This window comes from Rattus norvegicus, chromosome 1 (genome assembly GCF_021556685.1).
Source record: "Rattus norvegicus strain SHRSP/BbbUtx chromosome 1, alternate assembly SHRSP_T2T, whole genome shotgun sequence".
Taxonomy (NCBI): domain Eukaryota; kingdom Metazoa; phylum Chordata; class Mammalia; order Rodentia; family Muridae; genus Rattus; species Rattus norvegicus.
The window spans coordinates 252,839,780-252,866,499 of NC_141534.1; the positions used below are offsets into that span (position 1 = coordinate 252,839,780).

Below are 26,720 nucleotides of genomic sequence, written 5' to 3' on the forward strand. Positions count from 1 at the left end.
TGGATCCCCTGGAACTAGAGTTGCAGATGATTGTGATCTCCCATGTGTGTGCTGGGAATCAAACCTGGATCCCCTGAAAAAGTAGCAAGTGTCCTTAACTTCTGAGACATCTCTGCCCCCTCCTATATTTTGTCAGCATTTTTAATGGTTTTTATCCCTATATGTAGGTTTCCAATTCTTTCTGGTTTTCTCTTCCTCTCTCCACCCTTCTTCTGGAATATCCAGTTGCCCCAGCATTGTTTGTTGAGAAGACTGTTGTTTTCCTCAGTGAAGGGTCTTGGTATACACGAGAGTCTGTTTCTGGAGTCTCGGTTCTGGCTACTGATCCTTCCTCCCACCTTTGCTCCACACTGTCTTGGTCACTATAGCATTATAGGGAACTTCACAATCAGAAGTGCGAATTTTCCAGCTTTGTTTTTCCTTCTCAAGGTTGTTTTGCTACTGTGTGTCCCCTGCATTTTCCAATGAACATTAGAACCATCTTGTTAATTTCTGTGAAGAAGCTGTTTGAGTGTTCGATAAGGATTGCACTGAGCATAAGTGTATTTGGAGAAGACCGCCATTTTAACGCTAGCAAAGAATTGGGCTGCAGCTCAGCGATAGATACATAGAGGTCCTGTAAGCTGAAGGCAGTCTCCAGGACTACGATTTAAAGAGACAAACAAATCATGGCTTCTTATCCACGAGCAGCTGGTAGCTCTTATTTTATTTGCATCTTTAACTTTCTCAGGAACATTGATTGTTTTCAGGCCACTGGTTTTAGGTACCTTTGTCAAACTTATTGTTTCTCCTGTCATTTTGATGTCTTTGTAAGTATAACTGGAGCCAGGCACAAACTCTAACCTCAGCCCTTCTGAGGCAGGCAGGCGGGTCTCTGTGAGTCTTTTGGTTATATGTACTGTCCATCTTTTTTCCAGTGCATTTATTCCCCATTTAAACCACTGGCCTTTGATGTGAATTTGCACTGTTGTTTTGGTGGAAGGATTGAAGTAGTCTGTGCTCGTTTTTACTTCCCTTTCTCTTTTGACACAAACTTTGCTTGTTCATCATCATGTATACAGCTTCACAGACATGTGTGATGGATGTCTTACTTTTAAATCTGTGGGACTTTGAAAAGATAAGCAGCCCGCTTTCAGTTGTATCTCAGAATTGAAGCACAAGTGAGCAGCTATGAAGATAGGACTTAAGAGCACCTGCTTCCTGTGTCTTTCTATTTTATCTTAAATGTTTAATCTGTGCATGTTGTCAACATCAGTACTGGAAGCATAGTCACCATCCACAGTGGTCATCAGTACTGGGAACACAGTCACCATCCACAGTGGTCATCAGTACTGGGAACACAGTCACCATGCACAGTGGCCATCAGTACTGGGAACACAGTCACCATCCACAGTGGTCATCAGTACTGGGAGCATAGTCACCATCCACAGTGGTCTTCCTCTTTAGCTGTTACTAATCAGACTCCTCTCTGAAGGAATGTGCTGGTGTTCAGCGTGATTCTTTTCTCAGAGTGCTGACTGCATCCTTGAGTTCCTAATCTGCATCTCTTCATGAAGATCTATCTTCTCAGCATAGCACATTAACTTCCCAGGAAGATGATGATTGTGCAGAACAGCAGCTGTCTTCAGAACAGAAGTCTTCATTGCCACGTCACTGGGGCGGGCCCTCCACTGTCTGGGAAGCTGATGCTGTAGAGAGGCTGAGGACAAGGTTGTCTGCAGTGAACTCTATCTCAGTGTTACTACTTTTGTGGCAAAGTAGCTGATTGGCCTTATTTAGATTGGCCTAGGATAACCTCCGCTGTTTTCCAAACGCAGGTGTTCTTGGGGATGAGGAAATCCTCCCATCATCTCTTTGGTCACTGCCCTCTCCTTTTATTTTAACTCCAAGAGCGTATTATTTGGATGTCTTTGAATTTCATCTTTTTTTTTATTTCTTCCTTATGCTTTCTTTTCCCCCTTCATTTATTTTCCACCCTATTTCAGTAGTATTTTCCTGAGATTTTCCTCTACGCCAGTCAATTTCCCTAACTAGTGCCAACATCAAATTTGATTCAGCTGCAGTGATTTTGGCTTCCATGGAAACTTTGGCTTGTTTTTTCTCATAGCAAGATCCTCTCCTATCCAGTAGAAATTAAAGATTTCCCTTTCTGTCCTCCTTTATATCAGTCTATCAATGGAGGTGACATTCTCCTCCATCTGTCACCTTTACTGGAAATTATTTATTTATTTATTTATTTATTTATTTATTTATTTATTTATTTATTTATTGTATGTGGGCTCTTTGCCTGCATGCATATGCATGTCATATGCATAGCCCATAGGGGTCAGAAGAGGGCGTTGGATACCCTGGGACTGGAGTTACAGATGACTTTGAATTACCATGTGAGGGCTGGGAGTTGAACTCAAATGTTTAAGGTGCTCTTAACCACTGAGCCATCTCTTCAGCCACATTTTTTTTAAATATAAGGTTTGTTTTAATATATAAGGTTTGACCATATGAGTTTGATTTTTGGGGACTCACATGGTTAAAGAGAGAAAGCCAATTACCCTGTAAGTTGCTCTTTGACCTCCACATGTCTGCTGTGGAGTGCACATACCCCCTCAACAGATAGATAAATAAATGTAAAGGGGAAAAAGCCAACAAACCTTCTATTTTTTTTTCTTTTTTTCGGAGCTGGGGACCGAACCCAGGGCCTTGCGGTTGCTAGGCAAGCGCTCTACCACTGAGCTAAATCCCCAGCCCACAACAAACCTTCTAATAGTGTGTTCCCAATGGAGAAAATACAGTGACATGATTGTGGGATTTGGAACTTAACAACTGTTGTTGGGATAGACAGAGTTCACAGAGTATTTATCCATAGTAAGAGATTAAGGTACAAAAATCAATAAAGTAGGAGTGGAGGGCTTCATGTAAGAAGGGAGGTGTTAGAGCGAAATTAGTTAGACCAAACAAAGAGTAAATTTGGTCACATTTGGATCATAAAAGCCGGCAAACGGAAGATGGCCCAGTATTCACTCATCAGACTGCAGTTACTGAACAAAGTGCGGGCCAAACACGGGTTTAGATGCAGAGGCTACACCAGGAGACAAATAAAGTCCCTTCACTTTGGGGGCTTATCTTCTAGGGTTGCAGGAGGCAGACAGTAAACAATAGAGCATACGTGTGCGCAGTGAACTGTGCCCAGAAGAAAACGTAGACAAGGCATGGCAGAGGTGACGTCCTGTGGCAGGTTCTGGGTCACACGTTCTAGGCAGAGGGACCAGGAGCTACAAAGTCCTAAAGAGAAGTGATATGTGTAAGAAACAAGAACTGCAGCATAGCTCGGGAGGAGTCAGAGCCAAGGGATAGAATCTAGGTTCTCGGGGGGCCTCACGATAGGCCCTGGCTCGTATTCACAGAGAAACAAACATCCCAGCAGATGCTGAGCACAGAAGTGGTTTGGCCCAGTCTGTGTTTTAATAGGATCACTCTGGAGAGAGACTGGCTAGTGAAGCAGGGCAGAGATGAGGGGAGGTCCCCAGCAGTAGGTGGTCACAGGAGAAATCTTGAGAAACAAATGCATTGTATCTATTTTGAAGACGGAGGCTGTAAAACTTCCCAATTGGATTTGAACCACAAAGAGAGACAGAAGCTTGACTTGGAAGATTTGGCATATTCTGAGAAACTGGAAGGATAGAGTTACTTTGAGACTATAATAGGAAGAAGGAGTTTGGGTGGGAAGACGAAATGCTGTTCTCGATATGTTTAGTCCAGGCTACTGTCTTTCCACGCGGATGTGATAAAATTCCTGACAGGAGCAACTTCAGGCAAAAAGCATTTCTTTGAGCTCACTCACAGTTTAGGAGATGTAGACTGACTTGATGGGAAAGCAATGGTGGAGGGGCCTGCATGGTCTAGGAGGCTTGTGGCATAGCTTCCTCAGCTCTCCCAAGTCAGGAAGCAGAGGGCAGTTAACCAGGCCCCTCATCCGCTTACCACTTGCAGTCAGGCCCTACTTCTTAAAAGTTCTCCCACCTCCCAACATGATACCACCAACTGGAATCCAAGTCTTCAAACCCATGAAGGAACTCATGGGGGAAGTTTTAGTCAAACCACAGCAGACATCAATTTTAATATGAAGATAGCAGAGACAGCACGAAGATGTATGCAGAAATCTGGAGCAGGTGGGAGAACACTGAACTAGAGATAATAATTTGGGTAATGTGGAAACATTTAAGTTCAGTGAACCTGGATTATCTGCAATGAAACTAGTTGAGAAAAACCAAGGAAGTAGGTATAGATAAAAAAGCAGAGAGGTTTGGGGCATTGAGCCTTGGAATATTCCAGAAGGTCAGCCCTAACCCCATATGTATGTATTGGGAGTGTGGAGGGGAGGATAAACTAAGGGAGTATGTTGTGTCCTGGGGTGCCAAGCAGAGTGCTAGGAGGAGGGGAATGGGGGAGGTGGAGGAAGAGGAGGAGGAGGAGGAGGAAGAGGAAGAGGAAGAGGAAGAAGAAGAAGAAGAAGAAGAAGAGAGAAATAATGATGATGGGGTCTGGCTTTTCTGATGCTGATGGATCAAAATTAGGTGAAACTGGGGGATTAGTATGGCATCTAGAACCGTAGAGGTCACTAGGTTAGTATGGCATTTAGAACTGTGGTGGTCACTAAGTGGCCTTTGTAAGACACTTGGTGGAGATTCTCTATGGAGATGGTCCTGTTGCTCTATTTCCCTCATTTCTGCCAAAAAAAGTTTCCTTTGTCCAAGAACTAAGAATTTTTGACATTTCAAAAACTTGGTTAAGACATGGTTCCTCAAAGGAAGTTTCAAAATCTGGTGTCAGAAGAAGAGGAAATGAGCTCTGGGCATTCAGTACCAACAGATGTCCACTTTGGCGCAGACAGTCTGTTGTGCTATCTGTCAGAACCTATCTGTGCTCCTGCCATCAACTACGTGTGAAATCATTTAGGATAGAAGCTCTTACAGGAAGGTTTACAGTTCTGTGGTGTTCGTGGGCACTAGATTATACCATTTTCTGTGAAAGCAGTATATCAGCCTTCAGGACAAGCCAGTCCAGTTTATCCATGACCATGGCATGCCCTGTGATCAACTGAGGTTCTCTTTTCCCACAGAGAAAATGGTTCTCAGATATCCTTAGGGTTACAGATGTTCTCCCCCTAGTCAAAAGTCATCCCTCACAGGCCATTCTTTGATTCACCTGTTGGGATTTCCCTGATTTTTTTTTAAAAAAAAGTGTGTGCATGCACAATAAGCTACAGTACATGTGTGAAGGGTAGAGGACCACTGCCTGGAGTTGATACTCTCCTTCCGCCTTGCTGAGACAGGATTCTCTTGAAGTTTCTGCAGTTCTTTGTACTCCAGTCCCACTGGCCCCTGAGCTCCTAGGCATTCTCCTGTCTCTGTTTCCTGTCTTGCATAGGGATGCTGGGGTTACAGATGCACATATGCCATCAAGGCTTTTAATGTTGGTTTTGGAAATCAAACGCAGGCCATCAGGTCTGCACAGAAGACCTGGAAAATAATATAGTTTTGGGTTGGTCCATTTTAAGTAGACAATTTTGTATGTCAAAATTAAATGATTGGCATTTCTTATGAGTTGTCCTATTAACATACAGATTTTCAAGGTATCAAGGCAAATATTGCAGTTTTCTCCCCTGGTATAGTCTGAAAGTACTTCCTGTGACTCCCAAGCACTCAAACAGAGCAGTTGCTGTGTGGGTTAGCGTCAGGGTGCGTGGGTGGCCCGTGCTGTGAGCAGCACCTCTTGAGCTATGCAGCACGCAACCTGCACCAGGCCCTTTACTTTTTCTATGAGGCTAAAATCTGCTGTTAAATCAAAACCTACCAATTAATGCTTTGGATACCATCCTGATCGCTGGTTATTGACCCGTGTTCCAGAGCTGTTCCAGAGCTGAGGGAGAGGAAGTCTCAGTGGCTAAAGACTGTGGGAAGAATTTGAATGTCCCCATCATATGGCAGCCCGGTCAGTTGCAACAGTGAGCCACTGTGTTCACGTGTCACAGGGAAGCATGTCACAGGGAAGCGTTTCTGCTGTTCTTTTTCTTTTCGTTTCTTAACGATCAGCACCACTGAAGAGACAGGAAAATGAACATTCTCAAGTTGGCAAAAGTGTAAGTTGAACTTTTCTGAATGGTAGTTTGTCTGTAATTATCTAAGGCATGAAGATTGTTATTATCCTGACCCTGACCCTACAAAAATTGTCCAAGAAAGCTCTCCAGAGTGCGTGCATAAATGTTCCCTGGGGACATGTGCTGGCACGCTGTCTGCAAGAGTGACAGAGGGAAATAACCTAGCATATTCAGCGGAGATCAGGAGAAAGGGTTGTGAGCCTAAAGGAAAATACTGTAATGAGGACCAGGTTATCAAAGTGAGCAGTCAAGACCTTGACTATAAAATAATTTCCTTGACATAAAATATGCACAGAAAGAAGACCAAAAGGATGAAAATACTGAAACAGATTGTTTATATAGATTTTATTTTTCTTTTTGATATTTTTTGCACCTTCTGAATTTTAACAAGCATATATTATTTTTTCTGCTAAAAGAAATACTAAGTGCCACTTAGAAATAGCTTTCATTTAAGGTAATCAGAAAGTACTAATTTACTAGTAAAAATTAATCAGAGTTAAAAGGATTATAGAAGGGGTCAGGGATTTAGCTCAGTGGTAGAGCGCTTGCCTAGCAAGCACAAGGCCCTGGGTTCAATCCTCAGCTCCGGAAAAATAAAAAAAAGGATTATAGAAAACTTGATGACTTGCTTATTAGCCTTACCTTCAACTATTTGTGTAACTTTTCTACCAGCCCACAAACATGCAGTCTCTCCCTGAGAGTTAGTATCATCATAGAATATCAAGAGCTTAGCTATGAACCATTCAGAAAATTATTCTAGAAACGAGAAGCAAATACATCTGGATTTGAATGAAGACGAAAAGCAGTAAAGGAACCGAAATGATGGAATCAAAGAGGTTGGCTCAGAAAGTCTTGTGTTTTGATGCAATGCATCTGTGAGAAGGGCAGGGCTGTCCAGAAGCAGGTTTCTAATTCTTTTACTATCAAGGCTGTGGACTATTGGGAAAAAGTCACATATTTAAAACCACCACAACAAAAATAACTGGCAAAGTCATAGTCAGATTGGCAGCAGCCACCTGGAGTCTCCTGCCCAGAGCAGCGGCTCCACCGAAGGACACAGGGATCGAGTGACTGTTTAGGGCAGAGCAGACCTTGGCATCACTTAATTCAGAGTCTCCAGGAGGTTTAATTTGATAGATAGTTGGGATATTTTTCCTTAAAAAAATCAGTATCTCATGTCAGAGCAATGCAAGTGTATAGCTTAGACTCGAGTGGACGGAGTGGGCAGTGACCTGCAGTCTCCCCTCCTACCTCTGCCTCCCGACCAGGGCTGCCTTTAGCCTTTGCACAGGGTCGTCTGACATGTGCGTCTGTTCAGCGTCAGCTGAGGTAGCTGCTGCTTTCCTGTCAGACAGCCAAACCTTTCACCCTCCAAGCCATCTCCCGGCAGCGATGGACAGGTCTGAGGTAGGCTAGCATTCCCTGCCTACGTCAGCATCTGAGTAAGTCTTCCTTCCCCCGTAGGTTTCCTTTCCTGTGCTGCCTGTATCCCACTGCCATCAGTAAGGCCAGCTTCTCTGCGTGCCTAGTTGGCTCTTCTGTTTGGAACTGTTTTTTTTTTCCCTCCTAAGCCAAGTTAAATCCACATTTAGTTTAATTTCGATGGTCAGTAACGTAACAGGTGTCTTATCCTCCCTCTGTGGCTTTGGTTTTGTTCTATGTTTTACTTTTCCCATTCTCTTCTTGTCTGTTCACTTTTGAAATCTCCCCTCTGAGTCTTTTGTCCTGTTTAGTTTCAGCTGGCTGCTCTTTTGTCATTCCCTGTCCGCTGGCCTCTAGCCCATGTTGACTCTCGCACTAAACGTCTCTTCCTCTTTCTAGGTTCCCAGCCTCATCTGGGTGGGGCCCCCTTCAGCAACTGCTGAAAGCAGGCGAGCACGGGAGGGAAGATGCGGTGGAAGCGCCTGCATCTCTTAGGGTCTCCTGTCACAGCGCTCCCACCCACCCTCTGCTTCCAGAAAGGATGTAAAAGTCTTGGTCGTTTGTTTTGTTTTCTAGTCTTTTATGTGCTAGGAGTTTATGGTGATGTGTTTTGGCAGAAGTTAGCTCCTGTCCCCTGTGATCCACCCATTTTGTGATTTGTGTATTGTGTGGGAGCATTTGTTCCCTCCCAATCAGAAATTCCCATCTTTCAGTTCTGGAAATTTCTCTCATCTCTGATTTCTTCCCTTTGCTTTCTGTGTTCACAAAGCCTTCTGAGTCACAGCTGTGCTCTGTTTCGTCGTGGTGCTCACACACAGCAGTGCTCTGTTTCTTCGTGATGCTCACACACATGTGTTTACCTTCTAGGATATTTCCTTGACTTTATGATCAACGTTTTTTTTGCTTACTTTTTTTTCTTTTATTGAAAATAGATTTTTTTATTCACTTTGCATCCCGACCTCTGACCCCTCCCCTCCCCAGGCCTGTCCCTCCTCACCTCCGAGTTCCACCCTCACAAATCCCAACCCCCATTACTCCGTCTCCTACTCCTCAGACGAGGGGGAAGGCCCCCTTGGGTGCTACCATATCTAGGGACATCCTCTCTGTAGGCCTAACAGCATGCTCTCCTACTGAGGCCCAACCAGGTAGTTCAGTTAGGGGGGAGGGATCCAGTGGCAGGCAACTGAGTCAGAGCTAGTCTTCACTGCACTTGTTAGGGACACACATGAAGACAAGTTGAACATTTGCCCCAAATCTGTAGGCCTAGGTCCAGCCACTGTGTGTTCTTGGGTTGGTGGTTCAGTCTCTGGGAGTGCCCTCATGGGCCCAGGTTAGTTGACTCTGTAGGTCTTCTTGTGGTGTCCTTGACCCCTCTGACTCGCTCAATTCTATGCCTTACTACTTCACAAGAAACCCTGAGCTCCACCCGATGGTTGGCTGTGGGTCTCTGCATCTGTTTCCATCAGCTGTGAATGGAGCCTCTCAGGAGACAGTTCTGCTAGGCTCCTGTCTGCAAGCACAGCAGAGTAGCATTAACAGTGTCAGGGGTTGGCTGTCTCACAGGGGATGGGGCTCAAGTTGGGGCAGTTGCTGGTTGGCCATTCCCTCAGCCTCTGCTCCATTTTTATCCCTGTGCATCTTATAGGCAGAACACATTTTGGGGTGAAGGTTTTGTGAGTGGCTTGATGTCCCCCTTTCTCCACTGGAAGTCCTATCTGGCTAGAAGAGATTCCACTTCAGTCTCTACATCCCCCACTGGTAGCAGTCTCAGCTAGGGTCACCCCCGCAGACTCCCTGTAGCCTTCCCCATCCTAGAATTCCAGCTTGTCTCAGAGATCCCCCATCCCCCCCACCCATTTCCATTCTCACTCCCAGTCCTCTCTCAGATCAGTATTTTGGTTATTTTTGGATACATTTCTAAAAGTTTGGCTTTATTTTCTGAGGCCTTAAACAAAAGCACACTCTTTCTGCTCTCACAGACTCATAGTGACTGTGACTGACTTCTTTCTTGCTTGCTTTGTTTCTAAGTATGTTTTATTTCTGTAGATTTCTGCTTTTGACTTTGAAGACTTTTTCTCATTCTTCTTTAGTCTTTGATCAATATATTGGATGTACCACCACCCATGATTTATATGCACCATAGAGAATATATCAATTTTTACATTAGTTTTCTTATCATCATGACCAAACACCCAACAGAAAGGCAGCTCAGAGGAGGAGGAGCTCATTTTGGCTCACAGTTCAGAGGAATAAAGTTGTGGGAAAGCATGGGAGACACAGCTTGGTCTTTGGTCTGGGCCAGCAAGCAGAGGAAGGAGAACACCAGGGCTCAGACTTTCCCTTATTCAACCTGAGCTCAGAGCTGAGAAGCTGGAATCATCCATGCTCGGGGTGGGTCTCTGGAAATGACAGATCTGTGGCCCCAGTCAAGTTGGCCATGAAAATTAACCCTTACAGTGCCTAACCAGTCAAACTCACAGTTCAATTTCTTTTTCTGGTTGGTTTTTCTACTGAATTCTTAAAAAGCTTTCCTCACTCTGCCTGGTTATCTCACAAAGCTAGAAAAATTCTGTCTTTTCCAAGTTACATTCCCTTCCTGTTGTCAGAGTTAGTTTTTCCCTCTGTACTACAGAGAGCCTCCGCCATATGTAAATCCCTTTCCCAAGGGTGGGGCCCTCAGATACTTGAAGTGATGCTGTCTTGGCTCTTCCTTGTGTGCCATTTCCTAACCTCAAGACACCTAAAACTAACTCTTTCCCTGAGCACTTTGTTGCGTTTTTTTTTTTTTCTTTTCTTTTTTTCGGAGCTGGGGACCGAACTCAGGGTCTTGCGCTTGCTAGGCAAGCGCTCTACCACTGAGCTAAATCCCCAACCCACTTTGTTGCGTTTTAAATATGAAATGTCCCCCTTGGCTTCAGGTGAGGGGCATTGGCTTCCAGCTTAGGAGCTTTGGGAAGTAACTGAGTTCTAATCAAATGGCTACTCTCTTGTTGGACATCTGATATGGTGGCACTATAGGGAGGCAGTGAAAGTAGGTGGTAGGAGCCTTGTTGTAAGATTAGCTCACTGTGGCCCTCAGGTGCTCTATCTTGTCCTGTTCCTCCTCTTATATTCTTCTCTTTCTACCCCTTGCCCGCCATACGGTGGGAACCTCCCTACATGTCCTGTTGCCAGGATGTTCTGCCCCAGCTCCTGGAGCCAAATAGTCATGTGATTCCTCTGAAACTGAAACAGAGACAAGTCTCCCTTCTCTTAAGTTGTGTTCGACTTGGTCACCATGGGGTACCTGACTAACACAGCCGCTCTAAGTGAATAGACACCTTTGGAGAGAGCTTCAGTCCATCTCCTGGCTGCAAAGGTCTCACTTGGTGTGTGTCTACATCTTATTATGGCTTTGCTTTGAAAGAAAGCCTTGAACAAGTCTCTCTAAGTGTTCTCTGCTTTTGGCCAGCTAGGAACTTTCACATATCTGCGTTCCTGGCTTCAGTGCATTCCTCACACATTCTAATTGCTGGAACTCTTATTTCACATGCTCTCCAAATTAGGGGTGTGTGTGTGCGCGCGCGCGCGCGCGCGTGTGTGTGTGTGTGTGTGTGTGTGTGTGATCCTTGTTGGCTATTGCTTTTGTTCTTTTGGGTTTTGTTCTTTTCTTTTGAGTCTCTTTTCTAATTAATCACAAGTGAAAGTGTCAAGTCTATTTGAAAAATGGAAAAAAAATCTTGTTAATGTAAAGTGAATAAATAAAACTATCAGATGTATATTTGAGAATAAAACCACAACATAAACAGGCACTTCCCAGACATCATATTACACACTCAGTTTAATCTGTTATTAATTTGCCCTCTACAACAACCTTTTGACATGAGAGCTATCGTTATACCCATTTCATAGATGAGGAATTAAGGCCGGTGTTGTACAACTAGGAGGGTGGAGGGTGTGATGCAGACCTAGTACCACAGCCCACTTTGTGCTATAACCTGGAAAAGCCAAGCTCTCCCCTTACATGTTCTGCTAATGATAGCTGACACCTCTGATCCATCTTGCCCAGTGAGACGTTCTCTATGTTTCCCTTCAGAACATGATAAAGGTAAAAGCATTTATTTTACAGATCCACATTGACATCTTAGTGTTAATTTGTATAGCCCTTTATATGTCAACAAATGCATGGCCCAATGCCTGATACTGAGTACAGGTCAAGCAATCAGATATCTTCAGGTCAGAGCAAACACAGTATGGATGAGGATGTGAGTGATCTGGGGAAGTTCTCTGACTTCAATACCTTTTAGAACTGTTTATCCCCATACTAAACTCTCCATAGGCTTTTTGTGTTTGTGGGTTTGCTCTCTGTATTTTTTCCCTTCTTTGTTGTTAGTGTTCTCAATAGAATATTTAGAGACATGAATTGTGCCTGAAACTCTTTGCATATGGGGCAGAGTAAGAAGAAGTTGCCTCGGGCATTTCCAAGGGACAGGAACAAAGCCCTGCTTGATCCAGGCCATGGCTGCATGTATTTGAAGACTTTTGAGCCAAGGTGTGGGGTCCAGCTGCAGGGTCATCTGGGAATTACAGCCTTGGTTTGTGTCCAAGTTACTGGGGCAGAGGAATTGTTCCCAGGGATTCTGGAAAAGAATTCAGACTCTTGGGGAATGTAGTGAAGAGAAACCAGTGGGAGAAGTCACCCTACCAATTTCATCCGAATTTAAGGTTAAGCTCTGGATCTGAGGGTGGCATTGAAAGATGGGCGGGGACCTGGGTACCAGACAGGATGTTGGTTGTACACCCCATTATATACTGGGCAATGGATTTGGAACCTCCCAAAGGAGAGATAAATCCCAGACATTGAGCACATGTGAGCAGCTAGTTTCAGATGCCTTCTAGCTAATGGAAGAAAACGATCATATATATTCCAGGAATTAGATGAGACTGATCCTTAAAGGACAAACTTACCATCTTCTGTAGGACAGGGTAGAGCTGGCTAAGACCAAATGAAGGACAGATGGCTGATGGGAATTCTGTGAGTTGCAGCTGCTTGCATTCTTGGGGTCTTGGTCCCTCCTGTGTTTTCAGTCACTTGATTTAGAATATGCTGGTCTGCCCTGACAACCACCCTGAAGCTCTAGAGAGCTATGGAGGATGAATGCTAACTGGTGGCCTTCTCTCTCCATCCCGCTAATCCCAAAGAAGGTTGTCCATATGGAGTATTCCATCACGCAGGAGCATCCTCATAGCCAGGCGGTGTCTCCTGCCTAGAGTCCCAGTACCTAAGATGCTGAGGCAGGAGGCTGGTGAGGCCAAGACCAGCCAGGGAAGAGTAGGACGGTCAAGCCTACAGCCCGAGGTCATTCCCTGGGATCCTCGTGGTGGAAGGAGAAAATCAACTTTGCAAAAGTTATCTCCACGCTAATGCCTACATACAACACATAAAACACAAACTAATTAACTAGATGAATACAATAAAAAAACACCAAAACATCTAGACTGGGCTACACAATGAGGTCCCGCCACAGGCAAGGGAAGAGCCCTTGTGATGTAGGGTCTGTTAATTCCTTTGCACGGTTTTCTGAGAGCAGAACTGAACCCTCCTCGGTTCCTGCGCTGTCTTCTTTCTGTTTCTACTTTATTTTGTAGACTATCTCCTTTTTGTTTCACTTTCAAAGTCAGATATTGACAAACTGTGTGGGTCTTGCAGGGTGTGGCAAGACCCAGAGACCATGTCATAGAAGGAGGAACTTGTCAAAAGAGGTAGTAAAAAATGGATGTGGCTGCTGTTAACAAGGAAGCACTAAGCAAACATTGCCAACTTGTTCCTGGTCATTCAGAAAGTGTTAACTATTTCAAGAGCTGCTCACGTGAACTTGGCAAAAAACAAAAACAAAAACAAAACAAAAAAAACAAAAAAACCCAACAAAAAACAACAAAACAAAACAAAACAAAACAAAAAAAAACAATCTAATGCTGGAGGGCCACTGAAGAAAGTTCTTTATTGGTGACAGGAGGGTAGGTGATGGTGGGCTAGGAAGATGTGAAGGCAAGTGGCCACACCCACGTCTCCTCAGTGACTCTGCCCTTCTGTTCATCTCACCTCTGTGTTCTCCTCCTTTGCTGTCTCTCCATTTCCCAACAGCCTTTCTGTTCTTTTACCAAGTTCTGGATTGATTAGCTAGAATTCTAAGGCTGCTTTTCAACTTCTGGTCTCCAGGACCACAAATGTCTCCGGTTTTAAAATTCTTCAGAGACAGTAGCTCCTTGGGGACAAAGGCTCTAGGCAGATGTCTGGGATAAGCACACGGGGATGCAACTACACATTTGGTTGAATTGATACTCAGCCCCACATGGGCTGGGCTCATTCCTCTGCTTTAGCATCAGGATTTGTGTGTGTGTGTGTGTGTGTGTGTGTGTGTGTGTGTGTGTGTGTGTGTGTAAATACTGTGTCTTACGGAGTTTATTTGAAAAATCCAAGAAGAGAGCAAACACACACACATTTTTTGAGGTAGTCAGGACAATCAAAATGTGACGTTTTATGAATATTTCTGCTCTCGTACCACATTTTCACTCCCTGGACCCGGTTTCACCTTGAAAATGTGCTGATTCACAATGATTTGTATAATGGGGGGGGTGGTCATCATTTACTGTGGGGGAACCAAAAACAGAGACTTTGTCTGTGATTTCCCAAGGTCATCCTCACTGGATTCACGTGAGACTCCAGCAGTGTCTCTGGCCAGCACATCAAAGAAAACAGGCAAAACTGTCCCTGGAGTTGAGAGCTAACACGCAAGCAGTCTTGGCTATTTCCTTTCTGTAGGCTGCCGCCTCCCTCCTGTCTGGCGTGAGTGACACGCGTGTTGCAGCTTGCTGCAATCCTTTTTTTTTTCCCAGGCTCTCTTTTGCACGCTCCCATATTAACTATAGAACAATCAAACAGTCCAGTTTGTATATCATATCTTCTATTTTAGGACTTGACATTGGCCTAGAAAATTCAGCTAAGTATTGTTGAACTTCTTAGTTCATAGGTATTCAGAAAAAAAAAAAACAATACCCGTTTATATTTTTCCTGGCATTTGGTGGTAGGAAAAAAATGTTTGAATTTATTTTAAGGACAAATCACATGGCAAAAAAACCCCAAAAAACAAATATTTGTGGTTGCTTTGGGAACTTAGTTTCTTAGATATTCCCGATTGTGGAAGGAAAGGAACAGATGTGGAGATCTTTGCAAAAATAATGGTTTCTAGTAAACTGTTGTTATCTGATTCTGATAACTATATCCTGCCTTCCTGAGGGAGGAATGGACTTGGATGCTTTAGATAACAAATTCTTGTTTATTTTTCAGAAAGGAAAAGAGGAGGTAATCTGATGGTTTGATGTCATAGATGAAAGGAAAATGGAGACAGGAGATCCTGTGTCTTATAGTCCTGGGTGCTTCTTGAAACTGCCTGCCACTTAGTGATACGGCCCTGCTGCTCACAAGCACGGCTGGCGTGGGGCATACATACTTTATGGAGCTATGAAAAGCCACCTAGGGATTGGTTGTCAGTATGCTTAGCACCAGTTCTCTCTCGCAGCTCTTCGCCCTTGCCAACCTCAGAGACCTGGAGACTCCTATGAGCCCTGTGCTTTTGTGTAGAGTGCTACCGGCAGGGTTCGGTGACCTGGAAAGGACACTCTGACTGTCCCTCAGTCCTTGAGGGTCCCAGGAAGTAGCAGTTCTGGAGGGCAATAGCAGTGTGACCTTCCAAATTACACAGTGCCTGGGTCTTGCTTTTCCCTCAGCACACATTTAGTGTAGAGCTGGACCCCTTAGACAGTTAGGAGGCACCACTGGCCCCAGCATCCTTTGCCCCACTAAGTCAGAAAACAATGAATAAAGAGAGGAACAGGTTACCTGCTGGGAGAGGAAGTTGGACTGGCAGCTGGCAGGGTAGGTAGCAGCAGGGTGTAAGCTTAGTGTCTGCAAAGTTTCAGGGTTCAACCCACTGCATGCACTCCAGCAGACCCAGATGACAATGGAGGAGTGTGAATGTGAGGAGAAGGCATGGGGATGACGGGGATGACCGACACATGCAGAGTCAGCAGCACAGGTAAAGGCTCGAACGCTGTATGTTGGAGTCTGAAGAAGAGCTACCATTTGATGAGGGCGCAGCAGCAGCAGCAGCAGCAGCAGCAGTGCACAGGACCAGGCAGCTACTGCCCATCCCCTTCATCTTCCCATGGTCCTGAGAACTAAGCTCCTCTGAGAATGTTTTTCTCTCTATGTCCCTTGCTGCCACCACTAGACAACTTCTCAATAGCATTCAACAAGGTCCTTGCTTCTGGGCTAACTCCACTAACTTCTGTGGGGGAAACAAAAGAATAGGAAAGAAGGAAAGAAGCAAGGAAAGAAGGAAGGAAAGAAGGAAAGAAGTCAAACAGGGAGCCAGGCATTCAGATGAACCTGCCTTCAGAGCCTGGGCTTGTTTCTTACTAGACAGGCAGTGTCAGTGTCAGGCAGGTAGCTTGACTTCTCTAAGCCAAGTAACTTAATTTCACTGAGTATTGGGTTTTTGTTTTTGTTTTACCTGCAAAATAACTTTGTTATCTATCCCTAGCTTAAAGCTTTAAGTGATGTCATGGATAGAGGCCTGGCCCATAGTTATGCTTGACTCTAGCAGCAGTTTCTAGACTAGTCTATTTTGGCCAAGATATAAAGTCACAGGAAGTAAGATTGAGCCCAAAGCCAAACCTGCCACTTCTGAAGCAGAAACCACTAGTTGGGGTTTCTCAGAAGATGCCTGTGTAAACCAGTTATACTTGACCAAAGGAAGCTGTAGGAAGATGTGCAGACTGGAAAAGAGAAGAGTTAAATGTGCGTCAGTTTTGCCTAGTAACAAAAGCATAGAATCCCAGAGTAAACCAAGCTTGGGCTCCGTTTCCCATTCTCTACTTAGCATCATTGAATGCCTTTGTGAACCTTCTGATCTTAGGAGTGCCTAAGAGAGGCAGCCGCTGCAGTGGTGAGGTTTCCCTGAACAGAGCCTAGTGAGCAGCAAGCACACAGGACACTGAGGCAGGAGGATGGCAAATATTACACAGTGTGATGCTACACACATTGCCTAGGGAGACAGGAGAGTACTTAAGGCTGGATGCTGGAGAAGCAGCTGGATTTCTCTGAGGGCCCGAGCCTGTCTTCTGCCCCATGCCCTCCTACACTCCTTCCCAGGCGCTGCTTCAGTCTCTGCTCTCACTTCCCTTGGGCCAATCTGCCCCCCCCCCTTCCCATGGTGACTCCAAACTTTGTTCTCCCTGTTCACCTCAGCTGTAGCCAGGTTTTGGTAGGAGACTGGCAGAATTCGTTTTTATTGTAAAATCTCCAGGGATCTTTTCCTCTAACTTTGCCAATTGACTATGAAAAGAGCAAGAAATAACGGAGGGTGGGGGTCATAGCCCAGGACACAATATCAGCTTGAAAAGGGTCCGAAGGACAAGCATAGAGGAGAAGGGAGCAGGAGGGAAGGTCTGCATGTCCCCGCCCTCCCTGCTATGTCCTCTGTCTCCGTCTGGGAAAGTGAACCTTGGTTTTTAGAACCTGGTACTAATGTTCTCCAAGAAAATGCAGCTCAGGACTGGGACTCACCAAGCCCAGGTCTGCTGAGTTCTGGCCCCCGAAGCTTTCTGTCAAAAGGAAAAGCTTAGTTCTGTAAGCACCAAATCCAGTGAGGAAAAGCACCAGACATTTGATGTCTGTTCCCTGTGTGTCTGTGTAGTGTAAGTGTGAGTGCATATGCATGTGCATGTGTGTGTACAGAGGACAGACATTGACATTAGGGTTATTTTCTTTATTATTACCCTGTTATTTACCATTTTAAAAACAGGTTAACACCTCTTTTTAACCCCAGAGCACAAGTGATTGGCTAGACTGGCTAGCTGTTAGGTTTTGGGGTTCTCCACCTCCCTCACATCTCCCCAGTAGTAGGGTTGTAGATGAGTCCCACCAAGCCCAACATGGTCCCTGGAGATCCAGATTCAGGTCCTCAGCCCTCCTCAAAGGTAGATAGATTTAAGGAGAGAGAGAGAGAGAGAGAGAGAGAGAGAGAGAGAGAGAGAGAGAAGAGAGAAGAGAGAAGAGAGAGTGAGTGTCAGTCAAGGTAATGTTTATCTGAGTGAAAACCTGGAGGAATGAGGTTGGCAGTTCTTGCCAGGGCTTTGGTGAGACTACAGAGGAAGAAGGACAAGGACATGGTGTGTAGATGATCCATGCCAGGCAAGAAGGTGCTGGGGTCACACAGCTTCTTCATGAGTTACAAAGCTGAGACAAGCAGACAGGCTGCCCCCAGGTTTTGCTCATTAGATACACTATTACTACAAAGATCTTTTCATATTAGCGTTATTTCTAAAGCTACTTATTTGTAATGGAATAAAACACCGTTTGCCTCATAGGAATTTGAAAATATTAAATAAAAATTTAAAGATGTCACAAATGTTGCAAATCACACAAAAGGCTTCACTTTCCCATTGTCTTTTGAGACAGAGTCATGAAAATTCTGAAACACAGTAACTTCATCTGGTTATTAATGAGAAATCCAATATTAAACATGGGGAAATTTCTTAATTGTCCTTGCAGATCTCTTTTGTAAGGCAAGGGAAGATGTTAGTGGCCTCCTTTAACTTAATTTTAATTCAGAAGAAAGATATATCCAAGGAGGTAGAAGAAATGACTAGGCCATTTAGACATTAGGAAACATAAGGTGTCCAAACACATGGCCTCAACTATATGTGTCTGTGTGTGGTACATGCACATGTGTGTGCATGTGTGGAGGCCACATCCCTATCAGGTTTCCTCTTCTGTCATTCTTCACCTTTTAAGATTTATTTTAATTTGATGTATATGGGGGTCATATGCACTCAAGTGTGGGTGTCTATACAGGCCATTAGAAGGCATGGACCCTCTGAAGCTGGACTTACAGGAGGTTGCGAGCCCCCTGAGTTGTGGGGGCTGGGAATTAAACTTAGGTCTTCTGCAAGAGCAGTGAATGCTCTTAACTCCTGAGGTATCTCTCCAGGCCCAGACGATATCTTAGTTTTTGAGACAAGGCCTTTTACTAAACAAAGAGGTTTGAGGCTAGAGTGACTGGGCTGCCAGCACCTAGGATCTGCCTGTTTTCAGTGCTAGCATTACAGGTATATCACTAGACCCAGGCGAATTGCAAGTTCATATTCATCTTAGGCTTCACAATGAGTTCAAGGCCAGTCTGGGTACCCCAATACTCTGTCCCAAGCCTCTTCATCTGTAAAATAAGGAAAGAACAAACACATGATGCCTTCATGTACTCAGTTCTTATGAGGATCCTTTCACACATGCCACATCATGGTGGACATCGATGGCATGAACATATGTGGGAGCGGGCCACTGAGTTCAGGGCCAGCCTGGTCTTTAGAGGGAGTTCCAGGAAGGCCAAGGCTATACAGAGAAACCCTGCCTCAAAACAAAACAAACAAAAAGATCAACAACAATGACAACAATAACAAAAACCACAGGGAATCTGTGGTCCAAGTTCAGGCTCCTTATAACAATGCTATCATGAGGACTGTGGAGGTCCATGTGAGACCTACCCTAATTCCTTCTAAGAACAGGGTGCCCATTGCTTGATCTCCCAGTAGGTCTCACCTGTTAAAGGTTCTGACAGCTCTCGTGTTGTCACGCCGGGGACCACACTCCCAACACTGGATGACCAACTGAAGCCAAACCATAGCAGTAACTGTGACATTTAAAAATAGGGTCTGTGTGGTAAGGAAAGGAGATAGAGAGTGGTTGATCAGAATGTTTGAAAGCTAGGAGGATTCTTTCCAGCATCACTTGGGCTATGTATTTGCGGAAGATGAGGCATCTCTGGATGGTGAGTTGTTTTGGTCTGGTAGAAGCATGAGCAGGAGAAGGACACAGAGTGAGGATAAAGGCTGCAGAGGAAGTGGAGCTTCAGGATGATCTCACTTTGATCTAGGAAGATGCATTCCTCTCAGTACAGTGTTAGCATGCATCATTGTTCTACAGTGCTTTCTGTTGCCATGATAAACACCGTACCACAAGCAACTTGGGCGGAAAGGGTTTATTTCCCTTCCCTTCCAGGTCACAGTCTGTCACTGAGGAAAGTTAGTCAGGGACTCAAGGCAGAAACCATGGAGTAACCAAGGCTGCTTCCTGGTTTGCTCCTTAGCTCATTCTGGTTTGCTCATGCTCAGTTAGCAGTTAGCCTTCTTCCACAGCCTAGACCCTCCTGCTTATACATTGTACAGTGGGATGGGCCCTCCTGCATCAACCAACAGTCAAGACCATGCCCCACAGACATAGGGTCTGATATAGGTAGCTCTTCGGTCTAGGTTCCCTCTTCTTGCATGACTTTTAACCAGCACAATAATTAAGTGTGGGGGGAAGGGCACTAGTGGGAAGGCCAGAGGACAACCTTTTTCTCAGGGCTTATTCTCTCCTTCACCATGGGTTGTGATCACCCTCAGGCCTTCAGTGTGCAGATGTGCATTGACAGGCTGCACCCCCTCAGCAGCCCAGTGGTTGATGGTTCCAAACAAATGTTCAGGGATTATGTATGCTCTTTAAATTCTAAGACTGGGGCTGGGGATTTAGCTCAGTGGTAGAGCACTTACCTAGGAAGCGCAAGGCCCTGGGTTCGGTCCCCAGCTCCGAAAAAAAGAACCAAAAAAAAAAAAAAAAATTCTAAGACTGTGTGATGTACATCACAGAAATGGAAGAGAATAGATTCAGAAGGCCTCCCCATGAGCTTGATATTTGGGAAAATATGGAAATGAATAGAGAAGACCCATTACCACGTGGAAAAGAAACATCTAATCCTTGGAAACTGGCCTGTGTTCCATCAAATCGGCTTGTAACAAATTACCATAATATGGGGGACCTGCAAGAAGGTGATTAATAAATTTGGCTGTCTCTCATAGAAACAGTATATTTCATTTCAACAGGAAATGGAAAAGGTTTTTAGTTATAAGAATTTCAAACAGAAACCAGGGCGGTAAACAGACTCGTGGGCGGTTACTCATGGCCCGAGCTTGTCAGTACCGGAGGACTTCCTTTCTCCTTGCAGTCTTTTCTGGCAACGTTGTCGCTGTTGGGACTGGAAGGAGCAAACCTATAGAGTCTGGAATGTTTCTGTCAGTACTTCAGTCTGAGGAAGGCCTACTGCAGTTTCCTTCTTGGTGTGCTTTAAAGTGAGGTGGAGAAATATGGATTGGAGAAGGAGCCACAGGACTTCCCAGTTAGCTCATGCTGACAAAAGGATGAAGTCCACAAGGTTCTGTCTTTTTTCCTGCGTGGTTCATTTATCAATGATTGGGATAAAAGCCTAGAAAGCACAGGTAGCAAATTGGCCAACAACATGAAGCTTTCAGTGAGACTGCAATATGTTACAGGAAGAAATGAGATACCTGTAGGTTGGAGAGTTGGGCTAAGGAGAGAAGCTGACATTTAAGTGAGTACACGAGGTGAGAATCCTGAGTTGATCACTTGTCCGGAGAGGGGGGGAAAGATCTGAAGGTTATTACAGATTCAAATATCTGAAATGCATAGTCACATTGGTGGTAATTTTCAGTTTATAGATAATAAGGTGTAAAAACCACAACTAAATGACCTTTAGTCACAGAAGCCAGATGGTTAACAGGTGGTTAACGAATTGGAGAGCACACACCAGAGTGTCATTAAGGTGGCATATAATCTGAAAGTCATGATTCATGAACTGGGCTTTTTTTTTTTTGTTTGTTTGGAGGACAGGACACTTGAGGCACACATACTTGCTACCTTTGAAGTCTTGAAACGATGATGTAAAATGAACACACTCTTAAGTTGTTTGATGGTCTAGTGCTGGGTCAGTTTGGTGGAAGTTAGAAGGAAACTAAACTTGGGCCAAGACCAGAGCTTCCTAACAGTTACAGGTGTCTACTGTTGGCCTGGCTGACTATGAAATACTGTGTGTCCCATGAGGAAGAAGTTACTATAGAGGTTGGAACCGTCTCTCGGGAATTCTGCAGCAGCAGTTAGACCAGGTCCCACTAGCGTTCATTAGAATCACCTGGGGAGGTTAAGTATGACCATAGCCTGACCTCTGCACCGAGAGCCCAGTGCTCGGGAAAGGACTGGGACAATCCCTGGATGATTCTTCTCTGCAGTCAGTGCTGGGAATCTGCTGAAGGGCGGGGAGTCAACTCCAAGGATCCTTTCCACGTCAAAGGAGATAACTGTCATTCGTAAGCTATTCTTAAAGTCTGAATGGGGGAAAGCCTCCCCATGACAGTAAATCCAGGTAACACTTGAGCTCAGGGGAGAACAGAAGAGGCTAAAAGAGCCAGAGTCTAACAGAGAGAACCCAGAAAGGGTACCTACCAGTTTGACTAACTACTAGAGTGAAGCTGGGTTTGATGGTACAGAACGAGCTGAACAGAAGATGTGCATGTCGTCCTGGGAATTTCATTGGATGTGAGCCTTGCAGTTTTACAACCAGGACGGTGCTGGGGAAACGGAGCCCTCCATGAGAGGGCCCCATAGGCTCAGAAGAGGGCAGTGCAGAGAGTTTCCCTGTCCTAGTGACTTCCCTTGCAGAATGAACATGTGTTATGTAGCTGTCTGAGAGCATCACTCTGGTGTGATATGCTGCCCCAAGGCCGAGACACCATGTTCCTTGCAGCTGTTTATGCCAATCCAGGAGCCGTGAGTACTGCTTGGACCAGCTCACTTCCTGCCAGCAGGCTGTTTGTGGTTCACAGGCTTCAGCCGATGCCTTTCACACTGTTCCCTCCCAACCACAGATGAAGACCCCAAGGTGATTTGAAGCTCTTTACTTTGAAGAGCTTCTTGTACCTCCTCACCCAATACTTCAGCCTTTCTGCCACTTTGAGGAACAATACTCGAAGTGACTTCAGTAAGCTAGCTGGCTCTGGGGAAGGGAATGGCTGCATTTTAAAAGTAAGCTAGTGATGTCTGAGGAAATTACCTAATAAGGAACTGATTTAGAGGCATGCTGCCCTTACAAACCCTCACAATTTCTTCTTCTAAAAGGAGAAGTATGAGAGCGGGTTGGGACTGCTTACAAAAATAGGGTAGAGAAAACCCTTTCTGAAACCACAGGAGAGGACCCGTACTGTGCTTCAAAACATAGAGTGTGAATTCAGCAGTCTTTACCAACTGCACTTCTGAAGGGCTTCAGAAGCCCTCCCTACCTTTCTGCATTCGCTCTCTCTCTCCCTCTCGTCCCTCTCCTCCTCCCTCTCCTTCTTCCTCTCTCCCTCTCCCTCCCTTTTCCCACCTGTCTCTGTCTAGGTTTATGCAGCTCTTTCTAGGTAGTACCTTTCCACAGCATACAGGCATTAACTCGGGGTGGCTATGATGTACTATAAACCAGTTAGTTTTCAAAGTATGGTCTCTAGAGCAGTGTCACCATCATCACCTGGAAACTTGTCAGAAATGTGGATTCTTTGACTTCACCTCTGACTTGTTGAATAGAAAACCCTAAGGATCTGGCAGCCACTGCTTGCCCAAGCCTTTTGATGTGCCTGGTGCAGGGTGATGGCTGAGAGCTGCATTTTACGACTTCGTCTTCAGAGAGGGCTCCTTAGAAGCTCTCCATCTCACATAGATCTGAACCAGGTAAGCTATAAGCAAAAGACCATTCCATCCTGATCTCTGAGCTGGGTTAGAGAGCGGAGTTCACATTTGCTTGATAAAGGAGCTCATGAGATCAGAGATGGGGGAAAATAGGAAGAGTGGAATCAGAAGAACAAAGTGGTGACCAGTCCAGTTAATTCACCTTCTTAACAAAATTAGAACGCCAGTACCAAAGTCTCTGAAATGACTAACACAGAGCTGGTTGCAGAGGGATTTGACATGGTATGAACTGGAGTTTTAAATACATTGTATTCTTTTCACCTCAGCTCTGTGCTGACAGGACAACAGAAATGTTGGATTTTAAGGAACTGATTTGAGAGGCTGGCAGTTAGGAATACTTATTGCTCTTCCCGAGGACCTGGGTTCCGTTCCCAGCACCCACATGACTGTTCACAATTTTCTGTAACTACAGTTCCAGGGGATCTGGATCACCCCTTGCTGTCCTCTGGGTCAAGGTACATGACATGCGGTACACAGATGCACATGCAGGCAAAACACCCATACACATAAAATAAAAATAAATCTAAAATAGGAAGGGATTTGGTTGCTGCCATGTTAACCACTTTGAGTTTCATAGTAAGGAGTCGCAGAGGTGGAAATGTACAAAGGAAGCCATCAGGCGTGCTGATCTTAGTAATAACCACATCAGCGATAACAGCAACAGCAAACACAGTGGCTCCAAGCAGTGTGCGTGTGCTTGGCCCTGGGATAGAGCAGGGTAAGCGGTCACGATTCTCTAAGCAGTGAGGATGAAACTCAGCACCGTGCACATGCCGATCAAGAACTTCAGTTCTGACCTCCATCCCCGGTCATGCCCTTGACCGGTTTCCTGTTTCCTCAGTTTCCCATTTTCCTTGACAAGTAACTCCCAGTTGTGGTTGCAAGTTCGATACCCCAGGGAGTCATTAAAATATGCCCAGGTTGAGGACCTAGCCTCAATCTAATTCAGTTATTTTGGGTGGGACCCCAGAGTTGGTGTTTTCCTAAAGTTCTTGCATGAACCTATTGTACATAAGAATGGGGAAAGATTGCTTCAGAGACACATCTACCCACGAAAGTACAGAATTGCCTATGTGCTGTGAAGAAGTTTAGAGTGCTGTGCAGGGTTTGGAGGTGGAACAACTGAAGAATGTTTGAGGAGGCAATTTTCAGTTTGAATCTCGAGGGAAGAGTAGACAACAGTTAAGTAAAGAGGGGGGAGGGATGATGTTCCAGGCACATTGGCAGGGGCAACTTGGTGATTCGAGGCCTGAGAGGCGACAGTGAAGGAATCATGGTAACAATGACAGAGGCTAGAGCCTGGGGTGGCTAAGCATAGACCCGTGGCTGCATCAAGCTCCTTGTTCTGTTTTTCCAAGAGCAGTGGGGAGCTATGAGGTGTTCTGAGAAACTGATGTATTTTGTGTGTGAAGTAACCCTTGAAAAGGGTTCATCTACAACTGGAAATCAGGCTGTTGAGAGGCAAGAGTGGACGTAGGGAATCAGGAGCTCACTCTGGGAGGGGGCTGTAGTTGGAAAAGAAAGCAGTGGAATGGTGAGGAGGGGTCCACAGCACTGGCGTCTTTGGCTACAAGAACCCTGGCATGTGGCAAAGGATGATGCAGTATCTACTGAAAGACCAACTTGTATGGCTGTGAAGAGAGAAGGGGGGACAGACAGACAGACAGACAGACAGGGGATGGATGACTGCCCTCCTTGGTCTCTGGATGAGGGGTGGGAGTGCTCATGGAGCTGTGAATGCTCAGGGAGGAGCAAACTTGGTAGGAACAAGCCTGAATTTTTGTGTGAGGCCATGCTTGAGGTGCTTGTGGGGATTCCAAGTTGAAAGGGCAAGGGAGCAGCACAGAGACCACATTGTATCTAGACTGTAGACAGAGTATCTCCTGAACGGAGGGTGACAGTCAGCAGGACTGCACAGGTTCACTGTAATCACCCCTTTCATATAAAGCCTCCTCTGTCTTCATATCAACCGATCAAAAAGTAAGTAATGGCTTTAACTTTTTAGTATAAAAATAGAGACTTGGAAAGATTAAGTAACTTGTTAGTAAGAGACAGGGATTGAGAGCACATTGTGTAGTCATACATAGGAGATGGCGCATTGCTACAAACACAGTCCTCAACCAGATGACTGGTCAGAGCGAAGCAGAAATAACCATGCTTGCTACGGGGGCACTCCCCTCATTACACATGGCATTTGAGTCTATTGTTGGTAATTCACTGAACAACATATCCGGTGGAGTAGATGACTAAGCCTTGGGATCCAGGTTTGGGATTTACTGCCCAAACATCTGTCCCCCTGCGTCCAATAAAACACGCAAACGAAAATCTGGCTTGCATGGCAGCTCACTAAAAATAGAACCTCGGAGCGGAGAAGTTAAAATACGTTCGGGATGCTCAAAACAGCCTCTTGCCCTTTTCTATGGTAAACGTTGCACACTAAAATCCAAATCAACCTTTTCCCTTCATTTATCCTACTGACAATGGAACATTGATGGTGGCCAGACCCTTTTTTGGGCACTGGAAAGGTTCTCAAGGTGTCCAGCCTCAAGGAGACACTGATGCTGGCTAGAGGTTGTTGTAGCACTGTGGGAGGGGTGCTCTGAGAGACCAGCAAGTAAGGCCTCTTGGAACTGTTACCCACAAGTGATTTTCCCAGTCTCACTATCCTCACTGAGACAGACTTTAAAAAGAGAGGGTGGGGAGAGAATGCTCCAGACAGAAGACAGAAGTAGGAATTTTTTTTTCAATATATATGGAAAAAAGAGCCTAGTTTCAGAGCCTAACATGTTAAATTACTTCACTTCTATAGCTAGATGGTCAGAATAGCCTTAAAATTATTATTAAAGAATCTGGATTTAGCAAGGTGTGATGGCTCATGCTTTCAATCCAACAACTCACTGAGAGGTGGATCTCGGTGAGTTCAACTCCAACCTGGTCTACATAGTGCGTTCCAGGCCAGCCAGGACTACAGGTGAGAATCTGTCTCAGAAAAAGAAAGTTTGGATTTTATTTTGAAGCTTTGCAGTTTTAAATTGCCATGCTGGCTTTAAGAAGAAAAAAAGAGAATGATTTGAGGGCCAGAGAGATGGCTCAGTGGTTAAGGGCACTGACTCTTCTTCCAAAGGTCCTGAGTTCAATTCCCAGCAACCACATGGTGGCTCACAACCATCGGTAATGGGATCAGATGCCCTCTTCTGGTGTGTCTGAGGACAGCCACGGTGTACTCACAGACATAAATAAATCTTAAAATGAAAGTAGAAATGGAAGCACCCTACAGAAGTTGCTATAGGAGTCCAGGGAAGAAATAAAAATAAATGGATTTAAGAAATATTTAGTGGACAAAATTTAAAAAGAAGAGTTGGAATTTTGAGGAAGAAGATAGACTCTAGAAAGATGTAGGGGTAATAGATTTTAGTGAATAGATTCTATAAGAAAGATTAAGTTAAAGGGAAGAAAGCTACATTCAGATGTAGTAAGTTAGCCTGAAGAACA

General features: G+C 44.9%; 1 protein-coding gene and 1 long non-coding RNA gene across 5 annotated transcripts in view; one reads left to right on the top strand and one right to left on the bottom strand.

Annotated features, from left to right (window-relative positions):
- Positions 1–26,720, top strand: part of Entpd1 (ectonucleoside triphosphate diphosphohydrolase 1) — a 127,509-nt gene that overhangs the window by 57,186 nt on the left and 43,603 nt on the right.
- Positions 2,271–13,223, bottom strand: LOC147997112 (uncharacterized). Its single transcript, XR_015653358.1, has 3 exons — positions 12,524–13,223; positions 5,851–6,094; positions 2,271–3,279 (listed from the first exon to the last, which is right to left on the bottom strand). It is a non-coding gene; the product is annotated as an uncharacterized LOC147997112 (long non-coding RNA).